The sequence below is a fragment of the Mus caroli genome, unplaced genomic scaffold, assembly GCF_978045245.1.
Source record: "Mus caroli unplaced genomic scaffold, Mus_caroli_1 scaffold_6, whole genome shotgun sequence".
NCBI lineage: Eukaryota > Metazoa > Chordata > Mammalia > Rodentia > Muridae > Mus > Mus caroli.
In genome coordinates this window covers 94,600,412-94,615,003 of record NW_028227261.1, presented here as the reverse complement: position 1 = coordinate 94,615,003, position 14,592 = coordinate 94,600,412, and the positions used below count along the sequence as shown (strand labels likewise).

The 14,592-nt window shown below is 40.1% G+C and overlaps 1 pseudogene; it reads left to right on the top strand.

Moving 5' to 3' along the window:
* The first annotated feature begins 228 nt into the window (after positions 1-228).
* LOC110293324 (major urinary protein 4-like) lies at positions 229-4,863 on the top strand (annotated as a pseudogene).
* Positions 4,864-14,592: the final 9,729 nt, after the last annotated feature.

Sequence of the window (14,592 nt, the reverse complement as noted above, 5' to 3'; positions counted from 1 at the left end):
TTACTTAATCTTTCTGAGTCTTATCTAATACTATGGTAAGAAGAATAAAATAGTACATACCATATAAAGCTGATGCAAAGTTGAAATTAAGCATATTGAGTACTTGCCTCATTCTTGAATTCTTTATTTCCTCACATCAAACACTAGTTTATGTTTCTAGTTCCAGGGTAAATAAAATATCTACTGATACAAAATATGTTCCCATTGTAACTCTATGTCTTTGGAAACATGATTTTTGGCATGATTTCTACTTGGACCTCCATCAGCAAATATGACTTTGAACAATACTTGTATTTTTCATTAATGATGAGATTGTGTCTTGTCAGTTGAAGTCCAATGTTCTCAAAGGTAAACAGTTGATGCAACCTGGTTACTGACACCACTTTGGATTCTGAGGTCAGTGCTATCAGTACAAAGGTTGAAGCCTTTTTGGTGGCTATCACCTTAACCTTGGAAGACTTTTCTTGATAATTGTTTTTTAAATTATGATTTACTATTTTTATGTGTATGTGCCTGAATGAGTTTATATGCACCACTTGTGTATAGGAGGCAACAGGGATCAAAAGAAAGTGTATGGTTTCCTGTTACTGAAGATAGAGTCAGTTTTGGGATGCTAGGTGAGTGCCGGTATTTGAACCTGTGTCCTCAGCAAAAAGAAGTTTCAAAGAATCTGACTCCTTCTTCTGACCTCCACTGCACCAGGCCTGTGCATGGTACTCAGGTACACATGCAAAACCAATGCTCATACACATGAAATGTAAATGAATCTTTTGCAAAAATTGAGTAACTCAACTTCTTCCATACTTGTCTAAAATTAAAGATTCTATGCATACTTGACCTTCCAGTTCAGTCCCCACCCTCTCCAAAACTGGCTTTCTGATTCTAAGCTAGATCCAGAGGTGAATCTAGTTCCAGATGGCAGTTCCCTTGAACACCCACTGTTTTCTTGGGAATATGTTTTGAGAAATGTAAGACTACTAAATCAATCCATAGGTGATGAAATTGCCAAGTTTGAAAACGGCAGGAACAATCCTTGGCCTCTCATCAATAAATGAGAAAACATTCCACAAAGCCTGACAGAGATAGAGTAGACTCATACGGGAAGAAAAAAAAAACCCATTGAACCCAGAGCATATATAAGGACAAGCAAAGGAGCTGGGGAGTGGAGTGTAGGCAACATCACCAGAAAGACGTGGTCCTGACAGACAGATAATTCTACTCCCTACCAAAATAAAGCTGTTCCTGCTGCTGCTGTGTTTGGGACTGACCCTAGTCTGTGTCCATGCAGAAGAAGGTAGTTCTAAGGGAAGGAACGTTAATGTAGAAAAGGTATGATCAAACTCAAAGCCAAGTGGGTCCTTTGAGGGGATGGGTATAGTGCCCCAATCTATTAGACAAATGAATGGCTCCAGACCTTGAAGTAAGACCAGCTACTTAGACCTAACAATGTTTGGGGACCTGTGTTCTCACTGAGAGGTAGGAACAGTATGGTATGTATTGTGGCAACTGGCATGAAATCTACCCCTGTGTATGCTCAGGCCCTAACCCATAGGCTGGAGTTCAAGTGGACACATGTGCATGTGGTATCCCTGCTCTTTCTCCCTTATCCATTTGCTTATCTATTACAGATTAATGGGGAATGCTATACTATTGTCCTGGCCTCTGACAAAAGAGAAAAGATAGAAGAACATGGCAGCATGAGAATTTTTGTGGAGCACATCCATGTCTTGGAGAATTCCTTAGCTTTTAAATTCCAATCTGTGTAAGTGAGATGCTCCTAGCTGACAAACAGGAAAGGAAAACCTGGTATGGTCTCTCACCTACAAACACTCGGGTAGGGGGACGAGATGCCTCTCAGTATGTACATGTGTACACACATACTGAGTCTGTATCCAAAACTAGAATGCTCCATGTGCCACTGAAACAAGATCTCTAACTAGTTGTTTTTCAAAATCAGAGACAAGATTTGATGACAGGAATTCATTCATTAGGAGTTCTATAGGGAAGATCAGAGACATTTCTGAAACCACATTAATGAGACAGTATACCACAAGTTAAGATTATGTGATTATGAATTAAAATTTTATTAGTAGTTGTTACCCAAAGAAATCCACCCCTTCCTACTTGCGTTTTTCTGCAGTAAACATGATAGTAATAATTCTCCTCTGTGGATCTGAGAGTCACATCAGGTCCAATTAGAGTGCATATTTGAGGCAGATGGTGGAAATCTGGCTGATAATCTACACCAATGCCTGAAGCACAGCACTGGTGAAACTTGGAAGTAATTGCAGTTGTTCTAAGGATGAGAAGTGATTGTCCTTTTCTTTTTTCAAAATAATAGGCAAATTTGTGATTGCTAAAGCATCAGATATAAAGGAAATAATGTAAATAAAATCCTTTTGCTAATTTTACAAAAATAGTCAAAAGTTAAATGGAATCAGAAACTGGGGATATGTATAGTGTAGTGGGGCAAGAAGCCAGCCAGTTCAAAATACCTTAATCACCAGCTCACTCTGTTTTACAGTATAGATGAAGAGTGCTCCGAAATATTTTTGGTTGCTGACAAAACAGAAAAGGCTGGTGAATATTCTGTGATGTGTAAATATATAAAATGTCTATGTATCTATCCGCTAGATGATTAGTAATCCTTAATACCTTTAGTGTGTGTCTCTGTCTGTCTGTTGCTGGAGTCTGAACACAGGAACTTGCACCTACTAGTTAAGTGCACACCATCTAATAGCTAACACCCTGTGGTTGGCAAGTGGGATAAGTAGGGGGACATGGAACCTATTTGATACTGCCTGTTGGCTAGCACTGGTGCACATCACTCAGGGTGTAGCAGCAGATAATTTGACACAACGAACTTATGAAAGATAGAAACATGTTGCTGGAAGCTGCTGAGGGAGGTATGTAAGCCTAGGAGAGGATGAGAGCGTGGTGCTCCTGTGGCTGACTGTTCACTAGTGGTCTGGACCTCACAGAGTCCCTTTTCTTAGACGTTACTTCTTGAAGTTCAGAAAGGTAAAGACAGAAAGGCTCAGACATTTCGCCAATCTCTTCCAGGATATGGATTTTAATGAATTTGTGTTTGGGGTAGAACAAGAAAAGGGTATCCATCATTTCCTGCAGAACAAAGAATTTCTGAGCTGTGTTCCATTTCCTCCACAGATGATGGATTCAATACATTTACTATACTTAAGACAGACTATGATAATTATATCATGTTTCATCTCATTAACGAAAAGGATGGGGAAACCTTCCAGATGATGTCGCTCTATGGTAAAGTATTTTCATGCAGACACTGATCTTGGAGTGGGAAAAGAAGAAAGAACCTCTAGCTTTAATATGGTCTTCCCAGCTTGGTCCTGCCTCTTTCTCATGTCCTTAAGATTGATGGTCACCTCCATCATCCCTCGAGCATAGTGATGGAAGCACTCTGAAATCTCTCAGTGTGACAGAAGGATATTCTATGGATGCCAAATTCAGAATAGATCAACCATGCCTGTCAATCATGTTGCCAACCATTTTCCCATCCTTATGGGGGAGTCTCTGTTCCCTCATTCAGGCTGTGGTCAATGCACACGATGCAGCTGCTACACTCACTGTTGCTCTTCTCACAGGCCGAGAACCAGATTTGAATTCAAACATCAAGGAAGAGTTTGTAAAACTTTGTGAGGAGCATGGAATCATTAGGGAAAATATCATTGACTTCACCAAAACCAGTAAGTCAGGATTCATTTATTTTTCTCATCCTGAATATTTTATAATAGAGGAAACAAACCCAGTAGATTACCAGTCATTTGTTGAGCACTGGAGAGTCCTATCCTTTCTCTGGTGAAAATAAAGTGGACCTGGTACCTGAACATGTTCTTGTTCTCACTACAGATCGCTGCCTCCAGGCCTGAGAATGAAGAATGGCCTGAGCCTTCAGGTGGGCAGTACCCAATGAGAGCAAGGAGGGGGTTGGTGGTCATGGAGATGCCCTTCCAAAAGTATTAGCATTGTGTGCCCATATTACAATAAAAATAGTTTGATAAGGAATCTTTGAGGAAAGCTTGAAAATTGGCTTTGAATGATAGGGATTTGTGATCTAACCCTACTTTGAGCTTTGAAGTAAAGTGACCTAAGCACTTAGGCAAGAAAACAAGGATGTGAGTTTTACATAGTTGATGTGTGCTTGTGTGAAACAGGCTCAGCGGTGGGTTCAATATCATTAACAGACAGAGTAGCCTGAAGTGATATAGCTGCTCTTCAGTGTTTGTGGTCCCCCTCCATCCCACTCGAGATAATAACATCTTAATCTGAACTCCGTACAACCTTGTCTTCTTACCTGGGAGTGAATGTACCTGATCACCACTTATCAACCAGTCTGAAGAGCAGATTCCTCTGGTCCTCCCTTCTCATCTAGTCCAAGACTTCACTCATATAATGTGTGAAGTTTTTAAATGTAGCCAAGGCTTTTATCATTATTCCACAATTTACCTAACCTTCTTCAGAGCTTCTTATGACAAAGGTTGTGGAAAGAAGACCTAGATTCCATTAAGGTCATTTATTCTGACTTCCGTCCCTGTGTTCTGGCAAATAATTGCAGATAGTTTGCAAGGGAAGATCCATTGTTCCATCCCTTTTTTTTTTTTTTTTTTAATAGAATGTCTCTCTGTCCAGAAGCCAATCTAAGAAGTACTTAATGAGTTTCTGTATTCTTTCTTCCTGGCTTACACAGTGTTGAGTGGAGACTTCTCACCAGGACTCCACCATCATCACTTTCTATCCATACAGCATCCTGTGACAAGTTTCTGTGATCTGCTTTCCATCGTGTCTCACAGAGAAGTGCAATCCCAGTCTCTCCAGCATGTTACCTAGTATAACTCATCAAGAATCAAAGACTTTCTTTAAATTTCTCTTTGACACACCCATGACAATTTTCCTTGAATTTCTTCTTTTTCCTGTTCAATAAATGATTACACTTGCATTTAAATATATGTCTCTTTGTCTAGAAAAAATGTGGGGCTGATAATGAGTGAATGAGGGGACCTCCTGAGTTCTGATCCTTCCTTCTGGCCCAGAATGTAACCTGAGTTTCAGGGTTTTGGCTCCCCTGCAGCAATCCAAAGCCCTGATGTGTAATGCCTGCTCTTTAGCTCTCCTGCTTTAGTGCTGTCTGACCACCTTGGAACCACGACACTTCCTCCATGATTCTTCCATCCATAGTCTCTTTTCCAATAGAGCTTAGGAGAGAAACATATTTTTAAGGCTATGCCTGCTCAGTATGTTTCATGACATGACGTGTGGGTGGGCTAGAGTGGAGGAGGTTTGGTAATTACAGTCCCACTGGATACAGGAAAAAAAGGTGTCTAGGTTCCCATAGCATACTCTGGCCCCTAGATCAAGAGATTAAATTGGTTCAATTAAGGTCACATGAAACAAGTTCTTGATGTAGTTTGCTAAAAGTTGGTAAAACACTATTGAGAAACCAAGCAATTATGATGAAATACCTCCCTCCCCTCAACTGCCCTGATGGGTGGGTCCAAGTCATTCCCTGACTAAAGCCTCCTAAGTGGCTTCAACTACATCCATGGACTACCATGGCCAGATTTCATTTTTAGTCTTGGGAAAAATTTAAGAGACAAAAAAAATTGTTCACAAACAAGCTATCATTGGGAATCCTCATATAGTTAAGTAACGGTTTCAATACTGGTCTCTGTTGAAGACACAAAAGGCTTGACAATGTTACCATACTTTCAAAAGACCTCAACCCAGAGAAAGGTACAGAAAATATTTGATTATACCCAGGTCAACATGGCAGCTTGAGTTCACCCTAAATCCTCTCCCTTTCAACACCAAACTCTTTGTAGAAATGAGATGTGAAAAAGTGAAAACATTCAAAGCCAAGGAAGGAATTTGAAACCTCACACAGAGCAATCCCTTTGTAAAGGAAGAAGACAGGGAAGAGGTAAGTAGAACTTTACGATTTTTTTGTGATCTGGGAGTAGATTACAGCTAAAGGAGCATAGAGGGTTGGGGACAACTGTTAGAAAGGCCAAAGAATGCCACTTCAGCATGCACCCTCAGAGGAACAGGGCTGAAGCAGAGTGATTTTGAGGAAAGATCCCTTACATGACATCCACCAAGAAGACAACTAGCTGCAGCTGCAGAAGTGACAGGACCAACCATTTCTAAGATCAAAGCAACTGGTGACACCTAAGGACTGGCTTGACTGCTAGATCTAGGAGTTTCCACTTGCAAAAGATGACTTGATGCTCATGGTTGGCCAGAATGTCTTATCAGGAATAAATAACCTAACAAAATATCTATATTAGGCACCATCCTCCTGTTATTGGAAACACAAGATCATTTTGCCATCTAAAATGGTGTCTGTCCTCTGGCTAAAATCAGTGACAGGTACTTCTTTACCAATTGCAGAGTTAGCTTTATGTTTATGTCCACTTAGTATAAATAGGTTATAATGGGCTATTTAATCACGGAGGTGTAATTCCCCAATTGCACCCAACTTCGAGCTTCCTGAGACATCCCTGTACCCTACAGGAGTTCCTTGCTTCATTCCTTTTATAAAGATTGTCAGCTGTGCACAGGCCCAGACAGGAATGAGCTGTTCTCCCAGGAGTGCTTTTACTCCTGGGCTGCGAGGTGAGAAGAGAGAATCTTAGGTACAGAAGATACCATAGAAAACATTGACACAACAGTCAAAGAAAATGCAAACTGCAAAAAGATCCTAATTGAAAACATCCAGGAAATCCAGGACACAATGAGAAGACCAAACCTAAGTATAATAGGTATAGAAGAGAGCCAAAATTCCCAACTTAAAGGCCTGTAAATATTTTCAAGAAAATTACAAAAGAAGATTTCCCTTACTCCAAAAAATTAAAAAGATTCCCATGAATGCACAGGAAGCAGACAGAACACCAAATAGATTAGACCAGAAAAGAAATGCCTCCTGTGACATTATAATCAAAACACCAAATGCACAAAATAAAGAAAGAATATTAAAACAGTAAGGGAATAAGGTCAAGTACCACAAAAAGGCAGACCTATCAGAAATACACCAGACTATCAGAATTACACCAGACTATCAGAATTACACCAGACTTCTCACCACAGACTATAAAAGCCAGAAGATCCTGGGAAGACATAATACAGACCCTAAGAGAACAGAAATGCCAGCCCAGGCTACTATGCCCAGCAAAACTCTCAATTACCATAGATAGAGAGACCAAGATATTCCATGATAAAAACAAATTTACACAATATCTTTCAACAAATCTAGCTCTTCAAAGGATAAATAAATGGAAAACTAAAATAAAAAAGGAAACTATACCCTAGAAAAATCAAGAAAGTAATCTTTTAACAAACCAGAAAGAAGATAGCCATCTTAACCTAATTCCACCTCTAAACACAAAAATAACAGGAAGCAACAATTACTATTCTTTAATAACTCTTAATACCAATGGATTAAATTCCCCCTCCCAAAAGATATAGACTAACAGACTGGATACTTAAAAAGAACCCAACATTTTGCTGCATACAGAAAATCCACGCCAGTGACAAACAGAGACAGGAACTCAGAGCAAAAGCCTGGAAAACAATTCTTCAAGCAAATGGTCCCCCCCCCAAACAAGGTGGAGTAGCCATTCTAATATAAAATAAAATTGACTTTCATCCTAAAGTTATCAAAAAAGATAAGGACGGATGCTTCATATTCATCAAAGAAAAAAAAAAAAACTACCAGGAAAAGTCCTAATTCCAAACATCTATGCTTCTAATGTAAGGCCACCCACATTCATCAAAGAAACTTTACTAAAGTTCAAAGCACACATTGCAACTCACACAATAAGAGTGGGAGACTATAACACCCCACTCTCATCAATGGACAGATCCTGGAAAGGGAAACTAAACAGAGACACAGTGAAAGTAACAGAAGTTATAAACCAAATTGATTTAACATATATCTGTCAAACATTTTATCCTAAAGCTAAAGAATATACCTTCTTCTCAGCACCTTCTCCAAAACTGACCATATAATGGATCAAATAACAGGCCTCAACAGCTACAAGAAGACTGAAATAATCCCTTCCATCCTATCAGATCACTAAGGACTAAGACTGGTCTTAAATACCAACAACAACAATGGAAAACATACATACACATGGAATCTGAACAACACTCTACTTAATGGTAACTTGGTCATGGGAGAAACAAAGAAAGAAATTAGATAGTTTTTAGAGCTTAATGAAAATGAAGCCATAACATAACCAAACTTATGGGACACAATGAAAGCAGTGCTAATAGGAAAACTCATAGCTCTGAGTGCCTCCAAAAAGAAACTGGAGAGAGCATACACGTCCAGCTTTACAGTACATCTGAAAGATCTAGAACAAAAAGAAGCAAATACACCCAAGAGAGAGGACAGCAGGAAATAATCAAACTCTGGGCTAAAATCAACCAAGTAGAAACAAAAAGAACTAGTCAAAGAGTCAACCAAAGCTAGAGTTGGTTCTTTGAGAAAAACAACATGATAGATAAACCCTTAGCCAGACTAACTAGAGGGCACAGAGACAGTATCCTAATTAACAAAATCATAAATCAAAAGGGAGACATAACAACTGAAACTGAAGAAATAAAAAAAACCCCTCAGATTATACTTAAAAACAAACAAACAAACAAACAAACAACCCCATACTCAACAAAACTGGCAAATCTTGATCAAATGGACAATTTTCTAGACAGATACCAGGTACCAATGTTAAATCAGTATCAGATAAATGATCTAAACCGTCCCATATGCCCTAAAGAAATACAAGCAGTCATTAATAGTCTCTCAACCAAAAAAAGGCCAGAACCAGACGAGTTTGGTGGAGAGTTCTATCAGATCTTCAAAGAAGACCTAATACCTATACTCCTTAAAGTATTCCAAAAAAGAGAAACTGAAGGAACACTACTCAATTTGTTCCATGGAGCCACAATTTCCTTTTAGTTAAACCACACAAAGAACCAACAAAGAGAAGGAAATTCAGGCCAATGTTCCTTATGAATATCGATGCAAAAAAATATTCAATAAAATTCTCAAAAACCTAATGCAACAACACATCAAAAATCATCAACAATCAGGATCAACTAGGCTTCATCCCAGGGGTGCAGGGATGGTTCACTATATGGAAATCGATTACATAATCTACTATATAAACAAACTCAAAGGAAAAAAATACACATGATCATTTCATTAGATGCTGAGAAAGCATTTGACAAAGTCCAACACCCCCTCATGATAAAAGTGTTGGAAAGATCAGGAATTCAAGGCCCATACGTAAACATAGTAAAAACAGTATAGAGCAAACCAGTAGCCAACATTAAACTAAATGGAGAGAGACTTGAATTGATCCCACTGAAATCTGAGAGGAGACAAGGCTCCCCCCTCTCTCCCTACCTATTCAATATAGTATTCAAAGTCCTATCCAGGGAAATTAGACAACAAAAGAAGGTCAAAGGAAGAAGTCAAAACATCAGTATTTACAGGTCATAAGATAGTATGCTTAAGTGACCCCCCCCCCAAAGCCCCACAAGAGTTCTCCTATAGCTGATAAACAACTTCAGCAAAGTGGCTGGATACAAAATTAACTCAAAGAAATCAGTGGCCTTTCTCTACTGAAAGGATAAACAGACTGAGAAAGAAAGTAGAAAAACAACACCCTTCACAATAGTCACAAAATATAAAATACCTTGGTGTGACTCTAACTAAGCAAGTGAAAGACCTGTATGACAAGAACTTCAAGTCTCTGAAGAAAGAAATCAAAGATCTCAGAAGATGGAAAGATCTCCCATATTCATGAATTGGCACGATTAATATAGTAAAAATGGCCATCTTGCCAAAAGCAATGTATAGATTCAATGCAATCCCCATCCAAATTCCAACTCAATTCTTCATAGAGTTTATAAGAGGAATTTGCAAATTTATCTGTAACAACCTGAGAGAACTTCTATGGGAATGAACATCTCTGACCTCAAGGTTTACTACAGAGCAGTTGTGGTAAAAACTGCATGTTATTGGTACAGTGACAGGCAGGTAGATGAATGGAATAGAATTGAAGACCCAGAAATGAATCCACACATCTATGGTCACTTGATCTAGACAAAGAAGCTAAACCATGCAGTGGAAAAGACAGCATTTTCAACAAATTGTACTGGTACAACTGGCAGTTAGCATGAAGAAGAATGCAAATCAATCTATTCCTATCGACTTCTACAAAGCTCAAGTCCAAGTTGGTCAAGGACTTCCACAAAAACTAGATACACTGAAACTAATACAAAAGAAGTGGGGGAAAAGCCTCAAGCACGTGGTCACTTGGGAAAATTTCCTGAACAGAACATCCATAGCTAATGCTTTAAGATCAAAAATTGACAAATGGGACCTCATACACTTGTGAAGCTTTTGTAAGGCAAATGACACTGTCAATAGGATAAAAAAGCAACCAATAGACTGGGAAAAGATCTTTACCAACTCTACATCTGATAGAAGGCTAATATTCAATATATACACAGAACTTAAGAAGTTAGATGCCAGAGAACCAAGTAACCCTATTAAAAATGGGGTACAGAGCTAAACAAAGAATTCTCAACTGAGGAATACAGAATGGCTGATGACCACCTAAAGAAATGTCCAACATCTTTAGTCATCAGGGAAATGCAAATCAAAACAACCCTGAGATTCTCACACCACTCAGAATAGCAAAGATCAAAATTTCAGGTTACAGCAGATGCTGGTGAGGATGTAGAGAAAGAGGAACACTCCTCCATTGCTGGTGGGATTGCAAGCTGGTACAACCACTCTGGAACTCACTCTGGAAGTTTCTCAGAAAACTGGACACAGTATTACCTGGGGGAACCAGCTATACCAGTACTGGGCATCTACCCAAAAGTTCTCCAACATAAAACTAGGACACATGTTCCACTATGTTTATAACAGCCCTATGTATAATATCCAGAAGCTGGAAAGAACCCAGATGTCTCTCAACAGAGGAATGGATACAGAAAATATGGTACATTTACACAGTGGAGTACTAATCTGCCAATAAAAACAATGGATTTATGTAATTCTTAGGAAAATGGTTGGACTAGAAAATATCATCCTAAATGAGGTAATTCAATCACAAAAGAACACACATACTATGCACTCACTGATAAGTGTATATTAGCCCAGAAGCTCAAAATACCCAATATACAATTCACAGACCACATGAAGCTCAAGAAGAAGTAAGACTAAAGTGTGGATACTTTGGCCCTTCTTAGAAGGGGGAACAAAATACCCATAGGAAGAGTTACAGAGACAAAGTGTAGAACAGAAGGAAAGGCCATTCAGAGACTGCCCCTCCTGGCATCCATCCCAAATACGGTCACCAAAACCAGACACTATTGTGGATGCCAACAAGTTCTTGCTGACAGAGGCTCTAACAGTGCCTGACAAATACAGAATTAGGTGCTCTCAGTCAACCATTGGACTGAGCACAGTGTCCCGAATGGAGGAGTTAGAGAAAGGACTGAAAAAGCTGAGGGAGTTTGCAACCTCACAGGAGGAACAACAATATGAACCAACCTGTACCCCTGGGGCTCCTAGGGACTAAACCACCAACCAAAGAGTACACATGGAGGGACCCATGGTTCCAGCCCATATGTAGCAGAGGATGGTCTTGTCAGTCACCAATGGGAGGAGAGGCCCTTGGTCCTGTGAAGGCTCTGTGTCCCAGTGTAGGGGGAATCTCAGGGAAAGGAAACAGGACAGTGTGGTTTGGTGAGCAGGTGAGAGGGAGAGGATAGGGGGATTTCAGAGGGGAAACCAGGAAATAGGATACCATTTGAAATATAAATAAAGAAAATATCTAATAAAAAAGAATATACATAGAAAATAAAGTACAAAAATAGATTGTCATATGCTTGTGGGTGCATGCCTGTGTATGAAGGTGCATGTGAACCTGTTTGTGTGTATATGTAGAAGCCAGATGTTGATGTCAAGTGTCTTCCTCTCTCATTCACCCCCTAGTTTTCTGAGACAGAGTCTTTCCCTTCACCAAGAGCTTATGAATGTGGCTAGACCTACTGGCAAGCAAACCCCAGGATCTCCCTGTTCCCCAGTGCTGGGATTACAGGACTTGTGTCACTAGGTTTCTTCTGTGGATGCTGGGGATCCAAAGAGAAGTTCCCAGGCTTTCATGGAAAACATGTCAGCAACTCAGTTACATTCCAAGCTCAGGTTCTTTCTGAGAGGTCCCAAGCTGCCCTCAGGTAGTACTGGTTCCAACATTAGTAGTATTAGTAAACCCAACCTTATTTTACTTACAAATCTGCTCCTAGTGGCCTTCCATGAAGTGATACTAAAATTTGAAGATAAACAAAGGTTACTCCATGACTTGGGAGCAACAACCTAAGCCACAAATGCAATACTTGGTTTGAGGCTCTAGGTTTAGTAGGGAAGAGAAACAAGGACGTGTTTACATAAAATCTGAGCTATGAGAGAGAATAAGAGGTTTGTTATTTCTCCAAGTCTCTTGGGAGCATGGGGAGGAAGGAAAGGTCCCAGCTTCAAACATTAAAGTATTCACCTAGACTGACTGCTGTATGAAAAAGGGCCCAGGGCTGGGAAGACAACTCAACTGGTCAAGAGCTTGCTGTGCAGTGTGAGGTCCTGAGTTTGATGCCCAGATCAATAAAGGAGTTGAGCTTGGTGGAGCACAGTAGAGCATAGTGTCTCATGATTGTAATAGCAGCACTGGGCAGATGGACACAGGCAGAGCCCTTGGGCTCAGCTTGTCAGCAGCCAGCCCAGCCTCTAGCTCATCCTACTGGGTTCCAGGCAAAGGACACACCTGGTTTCCAAATACAGTGGACAGACTCTGGCAAAGAACATGAAAGGTTCATATCAGGCCTACACACACACACACACACACACACACACACACACACACACACACACACACACACACAGAGTCCCAATCATAATCTAATATGGCTCAGTGAAGATGAAATTAATTTCTCTTTTCCTATTCTCATTCTAACCCTGGTTCTCTTTCCAATGATCCCTGGCACATGACCTAAACCACAGTGAACAGCATGAGAAGATACAATGAGAGATACAATGGTCTTTTCAGTTCACCCTTGGCTCTGAATTCAGGTTCTGCTTCATTTATTATCTCATTTATTATCTTCCATATCTGATCCCCACTTCCTGTTTGCTCTGATTCAGGGTCACATGCTTAGTAAAGGGCAGACATAAATTTCTTTTGGCAACACAAATTCTTCTAACACTAACCCTAAGCCTAAACCTAAATCTAACCCTTACCCCTAACTCTAACCCTAACCCAACCTAATTTTGTGGAAATTAGATGGTAAATAGTAGAAACATTGAAAGTCAAGGAAGAAATTCAAAACCTCAGACAGAGCAATCCCTTTGTAAAGGAAGAAGACATGGAAAAGGTAACGGTTGATGCAGTAGAACTGTACAATTCTTTGTGATCTGGGCATAGATTACAGCTAAGTGAGCATAAAGGGTTGGGGACAACTGTCACAAAGACCCAAGGATGCCACATGAGCATGCACCCTCAGAGAAGCAAGGGCTGAAGCAGAGTGATATTGAGGACAAATTCCCAACCTTACATGACATACAGAAAAAACACAACTGCCTGTGGGTTCAGAAGTGACAGGAACACCCATTCTAAATATCAAAGCAGCTGCTGACACCTTAGGGCTGGCCTGACTGCTAGAACTATCATTTTCCACTTGTACAAACTGGCCTGATGCTCATGGTTGGCCAGAATGCCTCATCTAGAATGAATGACCTCACAAAATATCAACATTAGACACCATCATCCTGAGATTGTCATCACAAGACCATTTTGCCATCTAAAATGGTGTCTGTCCTCTGGTTAAATCAGTGACAGCTACTTCTTTACCAATTGCAGAGTTAGCTTTATGTTTGAGTCCACTTATTATAAATGGGATCTATTGGGCTATTTAATCATTGAGGGGCCCTTTCCCCATTGCACCCAACCTAGAGCTTCCTGAGACCTCCCTAAATCCTACTGCAAGTTCCTTTCTTCATTTCTTTTATAAAGATTGGCTTGTGTTTGTGTGTGTGTGCATGCATGGGTGTGCAGGTTCTTGTGCACCTGTGCATGTGTATATGTAGAAGCCAGATGTTGATGTCAAGTGTCTTCTTCTCTACTTCTCCCCCTAGTTTTCTGAGACAGAGTCTTTCTCTTCACCCAGAGCTTATGAATGTTGCTAGACCTACTGACAAGCAAACCCCAGGATCTCCATGTTCCCCGGTGCTGAGATTATAGGACATACATCATCACTAGGCCTCTTTTGTGGATCCAGGCATCCAAAGAGAGGTCCTCAGTCTTCATGGAAAATACCTTAGTAAGTCAGCTACCTCCACAGCTCACATTCTTTCTGAGATGCACCAGGCTGCCCTGAGAGGGTTCTTCCCAACTTCAGTAGTACTAGTAAACCCACAAATACAGTGCTTGGTTTGGGCTGTGTATTTGGTAGGGGACAGAACCAAGGAAATGTTTACATTTTAATCTG